The 22,214-nt window shown below is 40.5% G+C and overlaps 2 pseudogenes across 2 annotated transcripts; both read right to left on the bottom strand.

The window, feature by feature from the left end:
* Positions 1 to 3,762: 3,762 nt before the first annotated feature.
* LOC306659807 (matrin-3-like) lies at positions 3,763 to 6,498 on the bottom strand (annotated as a pseudogene). The gene has a single exon. The product of its transcript is annotated as a matrin-3-like (transcript).
* Positions 6,499 to 9,588: 3,090 nt separating this feature from the next.
* Positions 9,589 to 11,306, bottom strand: LOC306659234 (dnaJ homolog subfamily B member 6-like; annotated as a pseudogene). Its single transcript has 3 exons — positions 11,020 to 11,306; positions 10,106 to 10,418; positions 9,589 to 9,713 (listed from the first exon to the last, which is right to left on the bottom strand). The product of its transcript is annotated as a dnaJ homolog subfamily B member 6-like (transcript).
* Between the last annotated feature and the right edge of the window lie 10,908 nt (positions 11,307 to 22,214).

The raw sequence follows: 22,214 nt of genomic DNA, 5'->3' as shown, positions 1-22,214 counted from the left end.
TAATGCAGTCACTGCGAGTCCAAACGACCCGCCGCGCTCCTCCTCCTCCTCCTCCTCCTCCTCTGGGCAGGCCCCGGGGTTCAGAAGTGGTCTGAGTCCAAACAGCTCGCCACGCAGCCCCTCCTCTGGCAACCACCTGTAGCTCTGGTGTATTCACTCTGAATCCAAGCGGCCGCGCTCCTCTTCCTCCTCCTTGTCCTCAGGGCAGGCACCGGTGACACAAAGAGGAGAGAAAGTGAAGAGGAGAGAAGGTTTGAACATAGTGAATCTCTACCAGCTTTCTGCCAAGTGACAGAAGTTGTATAAATCTGTGTTGGGCAAGGAGGTTGGCAATGGCAAAAGGCAGAAACACCCTATGTTGGATATTGGCCAGCGAGGAGGGGCCATGGTGAAGGCAGCTTGGGTCCCCATGAGGGGAGAGCCAGCAGGCAATGACTGTGGATCCCATCCTGGGTTTCATCACAGAAAGACAGTCTTACCCAGAAACATTTTCTTCTCCCTTCTACTAAATATATTTTTATACCTAGAACCTTTTATTTTTCTTTTCTATATTTTGACCCCTCTTTGTTCACATTCTGAAGCAACTCTTATGAAATTTCTGAATTTAGATAAATTACTCCATTTTAATAAGATGAATTATTTTGTTATGTAGAATTATATCCGTTTGTTCTTAAGTCTTAGTAACCTTGTTTTTAGTGATGACGCAAAGCAATTTTTGAAGGAGTTAGCATTTTAACTTTGTATATTAATCAGATTTCTCTCACAAATGCATTTGAGTAATCTCATACATGCCAAATCTACTGATTTTACTGTAAAAACCAACATATCAGACAAGTGTATTGAACAGTATTTGCCATCTTTCCTGTTGAAGAAAAGCCCTAGAAATAATTGATATTAGACATTTTATAAACATCAACATTTTATTAATTTGACCACCTAGAGACTTGAGAGGTAAGTAATTTTAAAGAGATTTTACCTAAAGGTAAAATGGTTAAATTGAACCTTTTTAAATCATGTGAATTAAAGGTTCCATTTTTTTAAATTTTAATTTTATTAGCGCTTGTTATTTATGTCAATTTTGTTATCATGTACATACATAGACAACACGACATTTGAAAACATGATATACACATAACACAAAAGCAAAGGCTTGTAGCTTTTTGTAGGTGAATCTTCATTATAATGTTATAGATGTTTTAAAAAAACAAACTTTAGAGTTGAATAAAAAATAGAACCAATCAGGAAAACATTAACCTAGGTATGTGGATCAAAATTGTGAGCTTGAAAAATATAGCATTTAAGAAAAACAAAGCAAAACAAGAGTCCTAGAAGAAAAAATGATAATGGCCGTTAATTATTTTAATAAAATAGCATGAGGGAGTGAGAAAGAGAAAGGCAGAGAGAGGGAGGGAGAGGGAGATGAAGAGGGAGAGGGAGAGAGAGAGAAAGTGAGAGAGAGAGAGAGAGAGAGAGAGAGAGAGAGAGAGAGAGAGAGAGAGAGAGAAATTTCAGGTTTGCAGGAAGAGATAAGGTTTAGTTCGCAAGAAAGAGAAAACTTGAAGATAAGGGATCCCTTTCCATCTGCCCGCTCGCTCACAGAAGTTGTATGCCATTACGTGATTAGTTTGGATTGATTATCTAAAGGATAAGTTTTGGTGGTGTTAGGCTGTGGGTCAGATAAAGGAGTTTAAGATTGTCTAGTACATAACCCAGGGGTGAATCTGCCAGAATGGAGGACCCAGATCCCATGGTGGAGACTGATACAGCCAAGTTAGTGTCCAAGGTGTGCCAAGGTCACAGACTAGTTGGCTGGAGATGAGAAGGCAGCAAAGTGATGAGGGTTGTCACCTGACCATCAGTGTGTGCCGGGCAAAACCCAAGAGAGTTGAGGACCTGTTGTCAGGATTTTTGGGAGTGAGGGTGAAGAGGAACCTCAATTCTTAGAAAGAATCTCCACCATAAAGATCAGGGACCCACCTCTCAGATAAACTCAACTAAGGGGACCAGCTGTAACTATAAAAGTCATGATGGGCGGGACCCCCACTCCTCATCTGCCTCAAGGGTGCTGGATGATCAACAGTCACATCTCAGGTCAGCAGATGAATGTTTAAGTTGACTTAGGGGAAAACTCACCAATCTGAAGCCTGTGTCTGGATGTGGAAGGTGAGACCAGCATTGGGGGGTGCCAATCTGGAGCAACAGATGGGATTCCACTCACCTAAGTGGTGGTAGAAGAGCCCATGCAAGTTGTGGCACCAATGAAAGCACCCAAAAACCACTCTGGATGTGGGAACTCACATAAAAGATATTTTATTAAGTGGACAGGCAGAGTATCTGCCCGCAGGGTAAGAGAGAGAGAAAATGAGAGAGAGAGCAAGAGTGAGAGTGAGAGTGAGTGAGAGAGAAAGCAAGTGAGAGTGAGGAGGAGAGAGAGAGAGAGACCCTGCAAGAGCAAGAGTGAGGGAGAGAGAAAATGGCAGGGGAGCTATTCTTAAGTAGTGGAATTTCATGGGCTAAGAGCAATGGACCAATGACTTGACTCAGAAGTTCACCAGGCTAGTAATCTAGATTGTAAAATGGTGTGTGTGGGGGGGGGAGAATAATGATGGCAGCAAAATAGCAGATCTGATGCCAATAGACCCCAGTGTCCACATTAACATGGGATTGACTTATAGATGAAGCCCTCCTAAATAGGATGGCCATCATGACAGTTCTGGAGAGGACCAACAAAGGTAAAAAACTCCATTGCCTGTTGTGAAGGAGCTAAACATCACTTGACAAAGAGTACAGGAAGTGGTCCCCAGCTCTCCTGGTAAACATTTAACAGTAATAAATTTGGAGACAACATTGTCTCCTATGTTGTTCTCTGCTTAGAAATGGCCTACTCTTTTTCTTGAGAGTGCTCTCTGCTTGAAACTCACTTTGAATTACTTTAATAGTTTTTTTGCATGACTTTTGGTGTCTGACTTTAAATTTTCTTTCATCACAACATAAGAACCAAGGTTTGGAGTTTCAGCTCCCTGCTTTCCTGTGATACTCAAACCCCTTGAATGCAACCTGGGAGAAAAAAGATTAAGGCACAGTTTTTGTATATGCTGGATTGTGTAACCTTCTCCTGGAATGAAATTTGTTGTATAAATTAAATGCACAGATAATATTCATAAGGATTATTTCAGAATATGAATTTAAGAAAGGATCTGAAACTAGAAAAGATAAAAGGACATTATAGGTATGGAAATATATTTTAGAATGGAAAATTAGAAGGTAAAAGAAATGTTTCTAGATGAGAAAGGGTTTTGTCCCGTAAAGTAATGTTCTTGTTCTAAAGTCCAAGATGAAAGAGGACAAAACTAAGAATGTAAACAAGTTGTGAATGTTTAAGTAAGTTGCAGAGGGTTTGCAGAAGATAAATCCCCAAAAGTTTGTATTTGTGATTAAATTGGGTATAATTAGCATGGTCAAAATTATTTGAACTTTAATGTACTGATATGAAGCAAAATTGAAACACTGATCTGCTCTTATCTCTCAAGATAATTTTCTTATATCTGTTAGGCTTATTATTTAGGCAAATTAAGTCTTAAAGGAATTAGGATTTATACCTGTTTTAAAGTCTTTTTTTTTTTTTTAAATTCAGATCTTTAGTAGCAGTCTTTAGAACACTCACTCTAGATTTAAAAAGTAATAATTTGTTAAAGCATGCACAAAAGTGTAACAGTGAATAAAAATCACAACTGACAAATATATTGGTTAACATTGCAAACATGTATAATCAATGAACATGGCCTAGGTTTTTTTTTTTTTTATTGGTATTCACTTCAGTAACTTGAATCCACAGATATAAGCAGTAAATAACCAGAGAGTTACAAGTAAACACAGATTATACATGCAAATTTCTGTTCACAAAGGTCACATGTGCAGGTACATGAATTAGAAGCGTGCGTCTAGAATTATGGCCAAACTTTTAAAATGCAGAAATGTAAAAATTACATCTTGAAAATATGAAGAGACGGTCCACACACTTCGAAAATCAAAATATTGCTTATACCAGAGATGTATGACAGCTATAGGATTCAAGTGACAAGCAGTAGATCTCAAGAAATTAATACTGGTCAAAGAGAACGGGAATATTTTTACATTTCACTGAAAATACATCGACTACTAGAATACAAAACCTAGCAGGAACTCAGGAAAAAAATTACAAAATCTAAAGCCAATTACTTAATATTGCTTATTACCTAAACAACAGCATGACATTAAAAGAAAACTGCACCTGCATCTGAATTGCCAATTTCACATGAGTTCTCTAAAAATGAAATGCAACCAAAACAGCTTCAAACTCCAAATGAAAAGTCTGCAAGGCTCAGATTAAAATGTGGAATGTTTCAGATGAAAGTAATAAAAATACAATTGGTTTTGTTCTTTATTGAATGGAATCAAAAATTGACATTTCTTTGAAGCTTGGAACTAAATTTCATTTCTCTGAACGGTTCTATGTTATCTTTTACTTAGTGGTGCAAGTTGTCTTAATGTAGCTTACGGAGTCAGTCTCTACAAAGTACTTCTTCTGTCTGTTGCCATTCTGATGAAACAAAAACTATTCTTCATTAACTTAACAGTTATGTGTATTTTTTTTGCTATAACACTTAACACATGAACAGACATCTAATATTTTTCCACTAAAACAAAAGAGTACAATAGTTTTCTTCTAACTATCAGTATTGTATTTAAAAAAGGTTAACATTAAAAACAAAGAACCATTGTTTTCTTTGAAATTAAGCTTCTTGAACATATTAAGCCTCCTTCTTCTGTCTGCGTTCTTCTGCCAATTTATTCAGAAATTTCTTTAATTTCTGATAATGAGGAAGGCTGCTGCAAAGAGTATTCTTTGCAACTTCTTCATTTGTATAAAAGAGTGAACACAGCTTACAGTAAAACCCTGTTTTAGGTATCACATAGTCTATACCAACAGGAACATTGGGCTGATATGGTCCAATTCTATACTCATCTGGGATTGTATAGTCTTCCTTGTTTTCATCACTTTGGCCATCTACATTTTCACTTGTATCTTTGTTGGGGTCATCAGCAGTCTCAGCAGATTCAGCACCTGGTTCTGTATTTTCCTCATTTTTTATTCCATTTTCCAACGCTGCTTCATTTTCTTGATCAAGTTCCTCGATCTTGTCCACCTTTTTAAGCTTTTTCTTTGCTGCTGCTGAAGCACTGGCATTTGCATCTTTTTTTACAGCTTTATCTGAAGGCTCCTTTTTCCCGTCAGAAGTCACATCACCTAAATTAGCAAGATCAGTCTCATCTCCCACAGAACTGCCACTTTCTAGAAGTGCTGCTTCTTCTTCATCTACAAGTAGCTCATCTTCAGATTCCAGAAGCATATTAGGTTCCTGTTCTGTCTGGTCATCCTTTGTATCTTTCTCACCGTCTTCACCTGACTTCTCTTCTTGTTCTTTACCTTCGGTTGTACTTTCAGTCTTCTGAGAACCATCAGTTTTAGATTTCTTATCACTTGGAGATTCTTTGCCATCTGGAGAATAAGATCTTTTTCAGGATTTGTCTTTTTTCAGTAAGTCAATGCCTCTGTTGGGAATCCTCAGTACCAGTTTTTTATATTTCTCAGAGAGGTCAACCTTAACACATCTCCCCTGAAACCAAAGGGCTTTTTTCAGACAATGGTCAACCATTGCCATTGCATCTTCTCTGGTCTCCATCTCAATGAAGGCCTGACTTTTCATCCTCATCAATATGTAATTATTTTCCCATAAGGTTCAGCAAGTTTAAGGACTGCACTGTCAGAATAGCCAGAATGGGGCAAATTGCTGAGATGTATCACACGTCCAAGCTCTTGCTTTTGATCAAACTTCTGATCTGGCTTCCCTTCAGGTTTCTTTATTCTTTTATACTTCTGGGATAAATGAACTCTCACTGGTTTGCCAAATACTAATGCTGGTGTGGTTGTATAATAATCCACTGCAGTCTGAGCATCTTCTGTTGTTGCCATTTCAATGAATGCCTCATTAATTTTATTTAGAATCAGATGATTTGAAATGACTCTGAAAGGTTCCACCAGCTGCAACAGTTGATATCTCAAGTTTTTGCCACGCTGAAAATCCATGATGTGAACAACCCGGCTAGTTTCCACTAGGCCTTTTTGCATGTGTCTTGGTCCTTGAAGATTCCCATTTCCAGCACCCAGATTTCCTCTTGGTCCAACTGCTGGTCCCCCAAGATGAAAGGAGGGGGGTGGAGGTCCCAGAATTCCTGGTGCTGGATTTGTAGACTGCTGGAGCATGATGGATCACCCATTGTGTGTCCTGTATCATTGTCAGGATTCCATTCTGGGTAGATTTCAAGAAGAAGCTGGCATCGGCGACTGTGACTTGCTCCATTGATATGTTGACTCCACTCCTTAGGGAAAGGGAGAGGGAAAAGGAGAGGTACCTCTCTCCCAGCGAGCGGGACGCGGAGGCTCCCACAATCCCCCGCAGCAATGGCGCTGGTCTGTTTTAAAGTCTTCAATGATTACTTTGTATTGGTTAAACAACAACAATTATTTTAAGTTATAACAAAATAGTTCACACACTAAATATATGTGACTTGATATATGTATACATCTGGGAACTATGTCTATGCCTTGTCTAAGTGTTATGTGAAAGTTTATAAAATGTAAGTTTATATAGGCTTACTAGCAAGGTAACCAATAAATGCTCTTTTATACATTGTGTCTGACATAGAAGGGGTACTCTGCCATTTGAAGACCTATCTTACATCTGTTTGCTTTGACTAAGTCTTTTTCTATTAATTATCTGTTTCCTAAATATGTAAGAGATTTAAGGTATCCTTTGATTTTTGCTAGTACTGATAACCCATGAAGACCTGTGGTAATTGTTCCCATACACTCTGGATTCTAAATTGTACTTTAAAAGTTAAACTTAGTTCGGTGTAAAGCTTAGAAGAGCACTTGATCAAGTTGCTGTTCTCTAAACTAAAATTATCTGTAGCAACCACCTTAAGATTTCATCTAACTCTAATTAGAAGGGCTATTATGAAGAACACAAGCAATAATAAGTGTTGGTGAGGATGTGGGGAAAAAGGCACATACATACATTGCTGGTGGAGTTGAAAATTGGTACAGCCACTCTGGAAAGCAGTATGGAGATTCCTCAAAAAACTTGGAATGGACCCACCATTTGACCCAGCTATCCCACTCCTTGGCCTATACCCAAAGGACTTAAAATCAGCATACTACAGAGATACAGCCACATCAATGTTCATAGCTGCTCAATTCACAATAGCCAGATTGTGGAACCAACCTAGATGCCCTTCAATTGATGAATGGATAAAGAAACTGTGGTATATATATATACAATGGAATATTACTCAGCCATAAAGAAAAATAAAATATGGCATTTGCTGGTAAATGGATGGAGTTGGAAAATATCATGCTAAGTGAAATAGAACAAGCCCAGAAAACCAAAGGTTGAATGTTTTCTCTGATAAGTGGATGACAATACATAATGAGGGGGAGGGTGGGAGGGAGGAGAAGAATGGAGGAACTTTGGATGGTGTAGACAAAAATGGGGCAGGAGGGGGTGGGGGAAGGGAAGATAGTAGAATGAGACAGTATTACACCATGTATATGTATAATTACATGAATGGTGTGAATCTACATTGTATACAAGTATAGAAATAAAAAGTTTTACCCCAATTGTATACAATGAATAAAAATGCAGTCCGTTAAAATTTTTTTAAAAAATATGGATCTCATAAAAAATAAAATCATTTGTAGCAATAGTCTTGGTTTTGTATAGAAATAACAAATTTGGTTGGTGTTTAATCATGTCATTTAATGTTTTATAGCTGGATAAAGTAACCTGTTGTCAATATGGTATTTATACAATTTTGTGTTACTCTTCACAATGGTGTAGGAACTTAAATGTACATATTGAAGGTAATAAGGACATCCTGATTTGTTTAAAGGTGATATTGTAAAACATGGAAGCATTTTGCTACTTTTTCCACACAAAAGAAAGTTAAAAGCTCTCTTAGCCTTTGTTTGATTCATGTTTTAGATATAATGGTGTATTGTGTTATTTGTTATGAGTTCCACCTTATCAGAGATAAGGAAAAAAAAAAAAAACTGTCTCTCACCTTACTCCCATGTTAGAATGGCTTCAAAATTGTCTACCTTTGAGCTCATTTAGAGTATTTTCCAAAAGATTGAATTTTGTTCTGAAGAGTATTGTGATCTCAAAATAAATGGGATATAATACATAACTAAGTAAAGGTTTAAGATTATAAAAATCATTTTACTTGGTTCATAGCTATTATAGAAACTGAATATATATTTGCCCTGTTAATTTCATTTTGTATTTTCCATGTAAACTGTATAACTGTTGCCTGCTATTGTGCTTCTAATACAACTGAGTTAATTTGAGATAATGAGCCATCGCCTATAGGACAAAGGGATATAAAGTTGACTTCCAGAACTAATATTGACCCCAATTAAATGGAAGGACATGATCTCTGCCCTAAGTTTGCCTTGTCCAGTCACCTGCCATCTTCCACTGTGAACCTCTGAACTGCTCCGATCCTCAATACCCTTAACTGTTCACCTGACAGAGAACAAGAACTTTGGGTTACTTGCCCCATCTTTGTCCTCTTTAGCAGGAAGCCACTTGGAGATGTTGTCCCCATTTATCAATAGAAATGGAATGCAGAAATTGACAGTGGGGAAATATAACAGAGGTTGGTCCACTTTATGCTTTGAAGATAGCCCTTGCTGCTCTGCCACTGCAACTTATTATTATTACTATTGAAGGGTTATTGAAAATAATATTCCTACAAGACAGTTCTGTAAGTACAAAAGGATGGGAAGCAGACATCCATGGATTCAGAGAAGCCTTTATTCCTTCCCAGATTTGGGCGCCAATGGGACCAATTTTCCAGATGAGGAAAATGGCCCTCAGTTACAGAGGGCATTTTGGTTTTATAGGGTGCAATGATGTAATCATTGAAAGCCATGTACGGGCAGTTTTGACCATCAGGAGCTAAGTGTACAGGTTAAATCCTTAGGAGGGCGGTTGTAAAAAGGTTGAGACTCATTGTTTTTAATCTGGGATCCATTGTTTCCCTGTTTCAATATTTGCTGTGCCTCCATTTAGGGCTAATTTGTGATGGGGGAAGGTTTAAGTTTAGGGTCCAATGTTATTAGGAAAGGGTGCGCTAGAAGAGGTTTAATGTTTTGCCAGTTTCTCATCCCTCCTGCTGAGCCACACTGTCCCTTCCTTTTTTCTTGGGGAACTGTCTTTTAAAATATTATTTTCTTTCTTTCTTTTTTTTTAATGCACCAAACACATTCATATTTATTTTCTTTTTTTTTTTGAGCAAATGACAAAGACCCAGTTTACCAGCTTTTTTAAACCTAAGCTTAACATTACATATTTAAACAATTGTCAAAACTTTACTAAGTTGCCAGCATTCATCTGAAATCTTAAAAAAAAAAAAAAAAGTTCCTGTTAATCCTCAAATGGTGCTTGTTATAGTTTAACATTCCTGTTAAATGTGTGCGTTGAATTACTTGTTATCCAAGCATAGCAGCTGCTCCTTACCATTTATCATTAAGGACTTTAACCGGCCGTCTTCTTCAACTTCTACTCTTTCTTGACCATTCTCAACAATTCTTTTTGTAGTGATTTTTTCTGCCATTTACTGTAAGGAAATCCCACGGAACCACGCCGGACACAGGAAATCACATAAAGGAGTTTATTAAGCAAACAGTGTCTCCCTGCAGGGTAAGAGAGAAAATGAGAGGAAAAGAGAAAGGAAAGAGAAAGGGCGTGCTCTAGAGAGAGTGTGAAAGCCAGGAGGATAGAGAAAGTGAGGAGGGCAGACCGAAGGATGGGAAAAAGATGGTGGGGAAGCTTTAGTAAACAGTTGAATTCCACCGGGCTAACAGGGGACCAATATCGGAGAAGGATACTTGCAAGCTGACTGATGAACAAATAGCTAGCTAGGATGTTCACAGATTGACAAGTGGTTGGGAGGTGGGGAAAATGACTGCAACGGAATGGGCAGGGGAGCAGCTTTATACATTACATTTACTATTTTGGTAGAAGTTGATATAGATTTGAAGTTACCCATCCCGCTTTCACCAAATGATGTAGAAGAGAATGAAGTAAGGCCACTGTGACCTAGTGACCCACATGAAGTAAATCCTGTATCAAATGAAGAAAATCCACTTCCAAATGATGAAAATCCACTGAAAGAAGAGAAAAATGAGCCTGCACCTCAGTTTCTGCTTCCTTGGGGACCCCTTCAGTTCCCAAAAAAGTCTTCAAATGGGTCTTCGAAGAAGTCAAACGAAAATGGGTCCCTTCCACCAAAAATTTTCCTGAAGACATCACCTGGGTTTGTTGAGAACAAGGTGACATCTGTGCAGCCATGCTGAATGAATAAGCCATTTCAGGAACTGGCCCATAAAACGTCCCCCCAGGAAAGGGCGCACAGGTACTACCCTCAAGAGCCAATACAGGACAAACAGGACATACCGGACCCCCGGGGTTTATCAAGGCTGTTAAGAGATATCTGTCTGAGAAATGGGCAGCTGCCCAGAAACCTTATCTATCAAGGACAGGGGAGGAGGCCTAGCCCTGACTCATCTACTGCATAGTTCACCCCCTCTCTCCTCCCTTCTTCCTCCAGGACCATTCAGTTTTGGTGGGACCCAATGAGATTCAAATAAATTGGCAGGACCCAACCAAAAGAGAACAAATGTTTAGCTGTTCCAGTGTTAACCAATAATGTACAGGTCTTTGTATGTGAATGATTGGAAATTTCTTAAGTATAGTGCTTTCTCATCCCTCAGGGCCGCTCCCCACTCAGCCGTGGTAGTGGTTTGAGAGGCTGGTTGTGGTCCAGGCTCGAGCTTGCAATAAAACCTCATTGTGTGATTTGCATTGCCGTGTGTGCACTTTGACTCTGGGGATCAGTCAATATTGAACCCCAATAGGTTCCGGAACGTGAAGCCAAACTCAAGGACTATCAAAATGACTTCCACCTCCACCTCCACCATTTAAGCCTTCTTTGCCATACTTGTCATAAATGTCCCGTTTTTTAGCATCTGATAACACCTCATATGCCTCAGCTATTTGTTTGAATTTTCTCTCTGCTTCTTCTTTATTCTTAGGATTTTTATCTAGATGCCACATTAGTGCCAGTTTCTGATATGTCTTTTTGTTATCCTTGGGAGAGGCATGTCTCTGCACACCTAGAACTTCATAGTAATCCACCATGTTTTAACAGATTGTTGGAACAAGTCCAAGGATGCAGCTGACAGGATGGGTTGGGGGGGTGGCCGGGTGCCCGTGGTCCAGTACAGCTGCGCTGGTGGCAGTGGCAGCAGCTCCTCGCGCGCCAGGAATATTATTTTCCATAACCCTTCAAGTTCCCCACTCCAGATGTGCTCTGGTAGTGGATTCCAGGGTACCCAGATGATGTGTTAGGATTCACTCATTAATTTAGGAGATATCCACCTCCCAGATCTTCAGCAGGCATCTCCTGCCTGTGGTGGGTGTGTTCAAAGGCAGTTTACCAGGGAAAGAAAAAGATAACCTTGCCTTCCCAATCTTATTAGGTAGAGGGAAGAAGAGAGGGAAAAAAAAAAATGTTCTAAAAAAACAAGCCTCAGAGCAATGAGGGTTATATTCAGAAGATGAGGTGACCACTATTAAGAATTACAGGCATGTACCACCATGCTCAGTTTTATTATTTTTTTTGAATCTTTTTTCAGTTGTTGATGGACCTTTATTTATTGATTTACTCATATGTGGTGCTAAGAATCAAACCCAGTACCTCACACATTCTAGGTAAGTGCTCTACCACTGAGCCACAACCCCAGACCCTGCAACTTTTTTTCTTTACTTTTATTTTTTTCATTATCTTTGTTTTGACAGTGATTTATTTATTTATTTATTTATTTGGGGTGCCAGGGATCGAACCCAGGCAAGCACTCTACCGACTGAGCTATCTCCCCAGCCCCCGACAGTGATTTTTTTATAAAATTTTTTTATACATGTATATAGGGTAATTATGCCTGTCTTAGTCTACCATTCTTCCCATCCCCCGCAGCCTCACCCCTCCCCTCACTCCCTTCTGCACAATCCAAAGTTCCTTCATTCTTCCTTAACCACCCCCCACTATGGATCAGCATCTGCTTATCAGAGAAAATATTCAGTCTTTGTTTTTTTGGGATTGGTTTATTTCACTTAGCATAATATTCTCAGTTCCATCCACTTACCTGCAAATGCCATAATTTCATTTTTCTTTAAGGCTGAGTAACACTGAAGCCAGAATTAAAGACAGGTAGTTAGTGTAGAAATAGGGGATCGGGTCAAATCGAGGAAATGAAGCCATGAAGTCATCTGCCTCTGGAAGTTGGAGACTGCCCCTGGAAGAATGGAATGTCAAGGATCTCTGGAGCTTGCCTTAGTGTGCTTCTCTAGTGCTCAATCTTCAACATTAGAAGGAGCAGAACTCATCACCGTTACGGCAGTACCAACATTCCATTGTGTATATGTACCACATTTTCTTTATCCATTCATCTGTTGGAGGGCATCAAGGTTGGTTCCATAGTTTTGCTATTGTGAATTGAGCTGCTATAAACATTGATGTGACTGCTCACTGTAGTACCTGTGAAGCCAGAATTGGGAACAGAAATAGGAAATCCGGTCAAATTGAGAAAATGGATACCATAAAAGTCATCTGCATCTGGAAGTTGGAGACTGCCCCTGGGAGAATGGGATGTCAAGGATCTCCAGAGCCCATTGATTACCAAATTTACCTGCCCTTATCAAGAACTGCAAGCAAGGAGCTGCTAATTAATGCCCCCTGGGTCCTTGCCTGTCTGAATCACTTTGGCCCTCCCCCTACCCATCACTTCTCACTTTTTACATCTCACCTGCAAAACCAGGCCTAGTCACATAGGCAGGAAGGAGAGATAAGGGGGGAGAGAACTGGAGAACAAAAGCGACCTTAACCTATAAAAGATGTAGGGTGCGCTCAATTCTTGGGACTTTAGAACATCAGCCATGGCCCCCTTCTCCCTCCTGGCAGAAGTCTGTATTATTACCTTTAAATAAAACCTGCTTAATATGCTTGCTTTAGCATGCTTCTTTAGTGTTCAAACTTCAACATTAGAGGGAGCGGAACTCGTCACTGGTATCAGTGAGATGCAAAAAGTGAGAAGCAGATGGCAGAGGGAGTGTGAAAGTGATGCAGGCAGGTAAGGGCCCAGGGGGCATTAATTAGCAACTCCTTGCCTGTAGCCCCTGACAAGCACAGGTAAATTTGATAATCAGTGGGCTCCATGGGCTCCAGAGATCCTTGACCTTGACATTCCATTCTCCCAGGGGCAGTCTCCAACTTCCAGTGGCAGGTGGTTTTCATGGCCAGTCAGTTCCTCAATTTGATCTGATCCCCTATTTCTACACTAACTTCCTATCCCCAATTCTGGCTTCAATATCACCTGCAACTTATTTTTAAAATGGACATGTTTCTTTCTCTTCCTCTCTCCCTACTCCTCCCATCCCTAATCTCAGGAGAATCAGGACCTTTTTTTCCCCCATCCTAGGCAGACTTTTCTGTCCTTGAGTACACACCCACCATAAGAATGTAGTAATCCAGACTTTGGGGATGGCACCAGCAGATCTCAGAAATGACGATCTCCCAAATTAATATGTGAATTACAACTCCAACTTAGAATGTGAAATGTAGCCTTTGAATCACCTCTTTAAAAACCCCCTGTTTCTGCTGATGGGCAGAAACACAGCCTCTGAGAGAGCAGTATCCTGCATTTCTCCTTTGCTTAGCAAAGCAATAAAACTTATTTTTCCATTTTCTTTTTTTTTGGGGGGGGGGGCGGTGCTGGTGATCAAACCCAGGGCCTTGTGCTTACAAGGCAAGCACTTTACTGACCGAGCTATCTCCCCAGCCCTTCCATTTTCTAAACAAAACAAAACAACACCCCTCCCAAAAAACCTTGTTTACTAGAACACGAATATACATAATGTACAAAGAAGAACTAATAGCATCACAATTACACAGATGTCCTCATATTAATTAGGTTTAATTTTCAAAGTAAAATTCAGAATCTGCAGATAATCACAGTGTTAGGTTGGATTCAGGCTGATGGATGAGAGGGGAGCAGGGCAGTGGGCAGGCCCGTGCATGTGGAACATCAGGCAGCCTGCGCGCATCAAAGAACAACCAGTCATGCTGGCAGATGAACTCTAATTGTGCCTGCACCCACATGTCACTCAGCAGGACCCCCAGCCAATTCCAGACTATAAAGGCCCAATCAGCCAGAGCCATGCATGGATTCCCCAGCCCTCCACCCTGGCCTTTCACCTGGAGGACTGGTGAATCTTGCCCAAGGGCCAAACCCCAGTAAAGCCTTATTCAGTCACTTTGGTCTGTCTCCTTTCTGGTCACCCACATCTGACCTTACACACAGTCTTGCGAAGTTTAGCAGTACTAGCAAAATTCAAGGATATCCTTAAATCTCTTGTAGTTTTAGTGTTAATGATCAGAAATAGACTTGGTCAAAGCAGACAAATAAAAGCTGTTCTTTTTTTTTTTTTTAATGGTAGTGTGACCCTTTTATGAGATACAATATATAAAAGAGAATACTTATTGGTCAAACCTACATGAACTTTCATTTTATAAAGTTTTACAGAACATTTTGATAGGGCTCAAGCACACATTTAGTTCCAGATGTATACATATCTCTAGTCACATATATTTAGGTTTTTCACAAAAATAGTTCTGGTCAAAATTTTAAGTCATCAGTTTCTGTTAACAATGATAAATCCTAATGAACACTACACTTTAAAAATTTATAGCTCTCACACCTTGTGTAAACTGGTACTCATCAGTGTGAGGTTTTTTTTTTTTTTCCTGTGAAATAGGCATATTGTAGGGCATCTGGCAAAACTGACTCAACTCATGTTTTAAACATTGTCCAGAAAAGAATGGATCTCCATTAATGCCTCACTTTTAGGTTATTGTTTTTCCCTTGGGGCAAGTCATTTCTTCATAAAACAAAATCTTGGCTAAGATAACACTGATACCTTTCTCAGGGTCCCTTTTGCCTAAAAGATCTCATTCATATTTAGTAGGCCTCCAGCAGAGCAGGCTCTGTTTCCTTTTACCTGGGAGGCACTTGCGAATGAAGTTGTTGCTTTTGAGGTGAGAATGTTTTCTGTACATTAATTTACACAACAAAATTTATCCCAGAAGAGGGATCCTGACGGTCTGGCTTCTACAAAAAAAAAAAAAAAAAAAAGACTTACTTCTTTTTTGTTTTTGTTTTTTTTCCTTTTTCTTTTTCCCCCCCACAAGATATTGTTGTTTGACTAGTCTCCCTTATCATCATCAAAATGCCATCAACTTTAAGCTTTAAGGGGGTTCTCCACTGTCAATTGTATCCAGAAACACTCCCCACCCCCACCGTTCCTCTCTCCAGGGCACTCTGTGCAATGGTTGTGGAAAGGACAAATGGCACTCTGGAAAGTAGGAGAAACTAAGCTTTACTTTATGCCAGCGGGCCCATAGGAGATCAACACTCCAAAATTCTGAGCCCTGATCCATGGTCTCTCACAATATTTACAGGTTATTTAATGTCATCTTACACCCATCCTATCATTGGGTTTTTTCTTCTTTCAAAAAAAAAAAAAAAAATCCTGATCTATGTGACTGAAGGCCTGTGCAGGGTCTCTAACATAAAGCATGCTCACAGAACAGATAAGAAGAAACAGCTCTTTTCACAGACATCTATTACATTTCAGGAGGGAGTAGTCAGACTCATAGGGCAATGGAAAAGGTAGGGACCCATGGTTAACCAGGCTTCCTGGAGAAAGGCTGGGAGACCGGAGAGGAACTGACCCCTTCCCCAGACATTGGACTCTTCCCATAACATTTTCGTGATTTCATTTCACAACCAGGTCTAGTTTTGCCATTACACAATGAAAGTCACATTGAGCACAGGGAGACTGTTAGGGGCCTCCTTCGGCAGAAATCAGCAGGGCCAAGACAAAGGTGTTTGCATACATGGGGACTCTGGAAGGCTCTTATATTTTATCTCTGTGGGCAACAGGTAGGGCTATACCTAGTAAGTGTCCCCCGGCCAAATGGGGCATCCTCTCAGATCTTAAAAAGGGGAGATTATTTTGTCCCCAGGTTGTAATTTAATAGTACTGGTACCCATTGCCACATTCTTTGTGACTGGCAGCTTTCACTCTTCACCCCATAAGATAGGCTAGTTAATTGTCAGATAATGAGGAAATGGGTCTCAATTAAGGTTTTTTTTTTTTTTTTTCCCCCAAATGTAAAGGCAATCTTGTGAAGTTATGCATTCTAGTCCACTCCTTTGTTGGAGAGTAGTGGGAAAATGGAAATGGGGGTGGACCCAAATGGAGGTTATGAAGCGTTATGGAGAATAATATTCCTACTGGAGAGCCCTGAGGGAAAAAGGAAACATTCATTTTAAGCCCAAAAGGATGGGAAGCAGACCTCAACGAATTCAGAGAAGATTTTATTCCTTTGAGAACTTGGGTGCTATTGGGGCCCATTTTCTGGATGGGAAAATGGCCCTCAGCTACAGAGGGAATTTTGGTTTTATAGGGTACAATGAAGATGATGTAATCATTGGAAGCCTAGTATGTGCAGTTTTGACCGTGCAGTTTTAACCATCAGGGGCTAGTTGTACAGGTTAAAAACCAGACCCTGAGGGATGAGTACTCAAATCTTGCCCATTGTCATTTAGGACTAATTTTCCAGGGGGGGAAGTTCAAGGTTTAGGGCCCAGCATTCCATATCCACCCCTTTCCTTTAGGGCCCATTGTTATCAGGAAAGATAGGAGAGGATTAATGCACTAGGAGAGGTTTAATGTTTGGCCAATTTCCCCTCCCTCCTCCCAAGCCACACTGTCTCTCCATTTTTCTTGGGGAGCTGTCTTATAGGAATGTTATTTTCCATAACACTTCATTCATCCCTTCCCAACCACAATGCGTCCTGAAGGGAGGAGGCAAATCTGAAATGCTGAAACCTGGACTTTTACTCTTTCCCATTGCCCAGGAGTCCTGGAAGGAGAAGAAGCTCTTGGGTAACAGAGGGTCCCAGAGGAAGGAAGATAAGCAATGAACACCTAGCTCTGGGCTTTTTCCAGTGACAATGAGTTTCAAACTTTTTATAGCTGCCTTCCTGAGTAAAAATTTTAAACTGCACAACTAGGTCCCTCACTGTCTGAACAGCATGTCCACAGTCTCCAGTGATTAATTCACCCTCATTTTAAACTATGAAACTCAAACTCCTTCTGTAACCCAGGAGCCATTTCTGTACCCAAAAAATGAGCCCTCCCATGTCTGATTGATTGTTGCAGAATAAAGGAAAGCTTGCTGATTGGTTTTAGGTTTGCTTCCATCTGGTTATTTAAATTTTCATTAAGGTACTGAAACCATGTTGGTTATTTTTGCTAACAGGTTACAAAAAAATTCAGACTTAAGGACTAAAAGTACACAGTCAAATAGAAACTCAGGGGCCAAGCCAAGGGCCTTGGTACCTTCCCAACATCTATACAGCATAGATTACAGTAATTGCCCCAATGCTTTTTTTAAAATATAAATTAGTTGTCAATGGGTCTTTTATTTATTTACATGTGCTACTTGTAAGAACCCAGGAAACCACGCCAGACATGGGAAATCACATAAGAGGATTTATTAAGCAAACAAAGTGTCTCCCTGCAGGGTAAGCGAGAAAATGAGAGGAAAAGAGAAAGGGCGCACTTTAGAGAAAGTGGAAAAGCAAGGAGGAGAGAGAAAGCAAGAGAAAAGATGGCGGGAGTGCTATCCCTAAGCAGTTGAATTCCGCCAGGCTAACAGGGGACCAATAACAGAGAAGATACTTGCAAGCTGACGGATGAACCAATAGCTAGCTAGGATGTTCACAGACTGACAAGTAGTTGGGAGGCGGGGAAATGACTGCAGCAGAAAGGGCGGGGGAGAACAGCTTTCATACTGACAAGCTAGGTTGTGATGCAACGGAAAGGCATCCCAGGGCCTCACACATGCCAGACAAGTGCTCTGCTGTAACAATGGTCCACTTCACCTTCTGAATATGGTTCTGAGGCTTATTTTTAAAAGGGACATATTTTCCTTTTCCTCTTCTCCCCCTCCCCCTCCCTAACATGGGGGTAGGGAACCAGATTACCTTGAATTATCTATGCTCCACGGGAAGGAAATATTTGTCAGAGGATCTAGGAAGTGCATATCTCCCAAATTAACAAGTGAATTTTTTAAATATTTTCTTTTATTAGTTGTTGATGAACCTTTATTTATTTATTTGTATGTGGCATCGAGAATCGCACCCAGTGCCTCACACATGCTAGGCAAGTGCTCTACCACTGAGCCACGATCCCAGCCCCAACAAGTGAATGTTAACATACCACCAGGGAGCCCCAGGACCCTCTGTCAGGGTACACCTGGAATGTAGTCTTTGAAGAGCTTCTTTAAAAGCCCCTGGTCCTCCTGATGGGCAGAATCATAGTCTCTGGGACAGGAGTCCCCTGTGCTTCTCTTTTGCTAGCAAAGAAATAAAACTTCTTCTCAAAACTGTGTCCTCATTATTGAATTGGCACTGGGGACAAGGACCAAGCTTTTGGTTATACTACCACTGAGCCACAACTCCAACGCCAGCCCCAATGCTTTTTAAAGTCTGTTTTAGCAGGAACTCTGATCCAAAAGTTTTAAGTCCTCAGACTAATGTACTCAAGCGGAAAAGCTTTCCACCTGTTTCCTCCTAGCATCAAGGGGAGTCCCATCTTTTCTCCTTTCATTCAAAACAAAGTTTCTTTCTTTAATTTTTGTCTTCTGCCACCGTCTGTGGATTTCATTCTTTGAACCCATAAGACAAGTGAGGGTTATGGAAATAATATTCCTACAAGACAGTTCCCCAAGAAAAATGGAGGGACAGTGTGGCTTGGGAGGAGGGAGGGGAAACTGGCCAAACAATAAACCTCTCCCAGTGTACCCTTTCCCAATAACAATGGGCCCTGAGGGGATAAAACAAACTTTCATCCCTTCCCAGGTTCATCCCCAGCATCTCCACCAAAAGCAAACATTTACCCCTTCCCAATCCTGGAGCATCTTGAAGGAAGGAGGCAAATCCTGAATGCTGGGCCCTGAACTTTGACCTTCTCCCATGGCAAATTGGTCCTACATGGAGGTACAGCAGATATTGAAACTCTGGGAAACAATGGATCCCAGAGAAAGAAAAGCAATGGGCAAGATTTGAATACTCATCCCTTGGGATCTGGACTCCTATCTCCCCAGATAATAATGAGTTTCAACCTTTTTTCAATTACCCTCCTGAGTTAAAGTTCTAACCTGTACAACAAGTTCCTGACTGAAAACTTCACGTCTGCTGTCTCCAACGAAACTATAAAACCCAGATTCCTTCTGTAACTCGGGGGCAGCTCCATACCCAGAAAATGGGCCCTCTCATGCCAGTTGATGGACCTCACTGCAGAATAAAGGAAAACTTGCTGATCCAAGGTTTGCTGCCTGTCTCCTGCTTTTGTCATTTGTAGGCCATGAGCTTACAATAAGAACCCAGAAAGAAATCAGTGAGGCCTACTGTAAGCAAAAATAACCAACACAGTTATTGAAAACACAAATAACCAGGATGGAAACAGACCTCAAATAGATCAGCAAGCTTTCCTTTATTTTACAGGGAAGTCAATCAATCAGGCTCATTTTCTGGGTAGAAAAATGGCTACTGGTTACAGAAGGAGTTGGAGTTTTATAGTTTACAATGAGGTGGTTTAATTATTGTTTGGACAGTCAGGAAAGAAGTTGTAAATGCCTAATACTCATTGTCACTTGGAAAAGTTCAGAACTAGGCTGGAGTTCACTGTTTATCTACTTCCTTTGGGACCCATTGTTACCCAGAGCTTTACTATTTGCTCTTCTCCTTCCAGGACTCATGGGCAATGGGAAAGGGTAAAAGTCCAGGGCCAGCATTTCAGTATTTGCCTCCTCCACTCAGGACGTCTTATGAATGTTTGTTTTGGGTGGAGAGGCTGGGGATGAACCTGGGAAGGGATGACAGTTTACTTTCTTTCAGGGTCCCTTGTTACTGGGAAAGGATTTACTGGGAGAGGATTAATGATTGCCTTCCTCCTCCCTCTTCTTCCAGTCAGAAAGTTTTGGGGGGTTGTCATTTCTCTGTCCTGGGGTTGTGATTTTCCATATCCTTCACCTACAACCCATGTAGATTTCAGTTGTGAGCAGAAACAGCTGGGAAACAATGGCAGAAACTGAGCTCCTTTCTCAAACTCCAATTTTATTCCCATGGGCAAAAGAGTGGCTGGAAGCCAGGGTGGAGACCAGGTCCTCTTTGCCCATTTCTCTAAAGACCAGGCAGCCTTCCTAGGATTTTTTTTTTTTTCTTTTCCTTTATCCCAGAATAGGTGTTCCTGACAGCCGTATGATTTGTAACTGCCTCAGGCCAGACTGAGAAGCAGTACTGTCAGCACTTGATTGAAAGAATCAAAGAAATTAATTGGTGTCCTGCTGTTCTCAAATATTAGAGGCAGCCATCACCTTTTTGTACCCTCAACTTAGTTTTAGATTGTTCAGACTCCTTATTGTGCATACATGCCTGCACATATGAAGTCAGAATTGAAGACTGGCAATTATCGTAGAATAAGTGATAAAGCCATTAGCCCCTGGCTCCCTGTGGAAATACTAAACATTTTATCTGGGCCATTAAAAGATTTACAGTGGAATCAGAGACTTCAATGCAATTATAATATTATTCACTTTTGTGTTACTACAGTTTCACACAAGGACACTGAGTTTCAAGGCTGAGTGTACACAATCTTTTAATGAGACTTGATCCTTTTCATGATGCTTCTTTGGATGTATTAACATTATACTCCCAGGTCCTGGCCATGGCTAATGGCCAAACACCTACTTCTGACAACGAAGAAATTTGGAGCAGTTTAGCTGAAGGAATATCTTCCCTTGACCCTTTTAAGTACTTTCCTACATGTAACTGAGTTGCTAGCCTTGAATATACTGTTAATTGTATCCTTGGTCTTATTTTATGTAATTTGTTGAGCAGGATGGAAGTGACTAAATCACCAGGAAAATATGGTTCCAAGATTAATCATGCTTGCTATGCTCCAAAGGAACCGAACCCATTAACTCATGGGAAGAATACCCAATCTGATTGGGTCTTGACTAAAAATAACAGAGCCCTCAATTATGTTACATGCTGAAATCATTTTCTTAACACTGACAAATAAATCTTCCACATTAGAATAATACCCTTAACATTAGTAAGTAGTCTTCATTCTATATGCTACATTTTTTTGCCTCTAACCTAACAAACTAGTTAATCTTCACGTATTACTGTTTTTCTTCTCCCTATTTTAGTTTTACAGTTTTTTTTTTTTTTTTTTTTTTAACAAAGTGGGCACCTTAGTTGCAACTGCTGGGAAACATCCCAGAACATCCCTCCTCCCACAGCTCACCACCTGAACTCCTGGAGCAGCATAAAAAGAGTTAACATCCTTGGGATGACCTCAGGACTTCCCCTCACACATCCCCCTCTGCAAGCCCCCATATTCACTTCCAGAACTCTGAAAGGAAGGCCCCTTCCCCAACATTGCCCCCTCTCAGCTAGAAGAAGTTAGAGATATCATTGCCAGATTTCCTCTTTCCTTTCAGAGTCTGGAATAATAGATATGGAAAATGAAAAAATCCCCAAGATAATGAGGCCTGGGAAAGGGAGTGAAAAAGAAGGCCTTGCACTGACAGCCTTCATCTCCCAAGACAAATGTTTTCCAAGGGATGGGTGCAGACAGGGAGGAGATGTTTTATCACCCCTAAAGTAAGGGTCTTTAGGAGGCATTAATCTCCTTCAAAGTAAGCCCTCTTCAGATGCTGCCCACAGACCCCCAACCCCAAAATTTCAAATTCCTGAGTGCCCGGGAAAACTGATAACTTCATTAAACCACCCCTCAAAATAATTTATATAAACCCATTCTCTTTCGTGTTTCAGTGGCTCTTTTCCATCAGGAAAGTGGGTTCACCAGGGCCATTTCATTCCCGCATTCCCTGTTCCAAGTGTGAAACTTTGT

This window comes from Sciurus vulgaris, assembly GCF_902686455.1.
Source record: "Sciurus vulgaris genome assembly, chromosome: 4".
Lineage (NCBI taxonomy): Eukaryota > Metazoa > Chordata > Mammalia > Rodentia > Sciuridae > Sciurus > Sciurus vulgaris.
The sequence above is the reverse complement of the archived record's forward strand: the minus strand, read 5'-3'. Positions and strand labels throughout refer to the sequence as shown.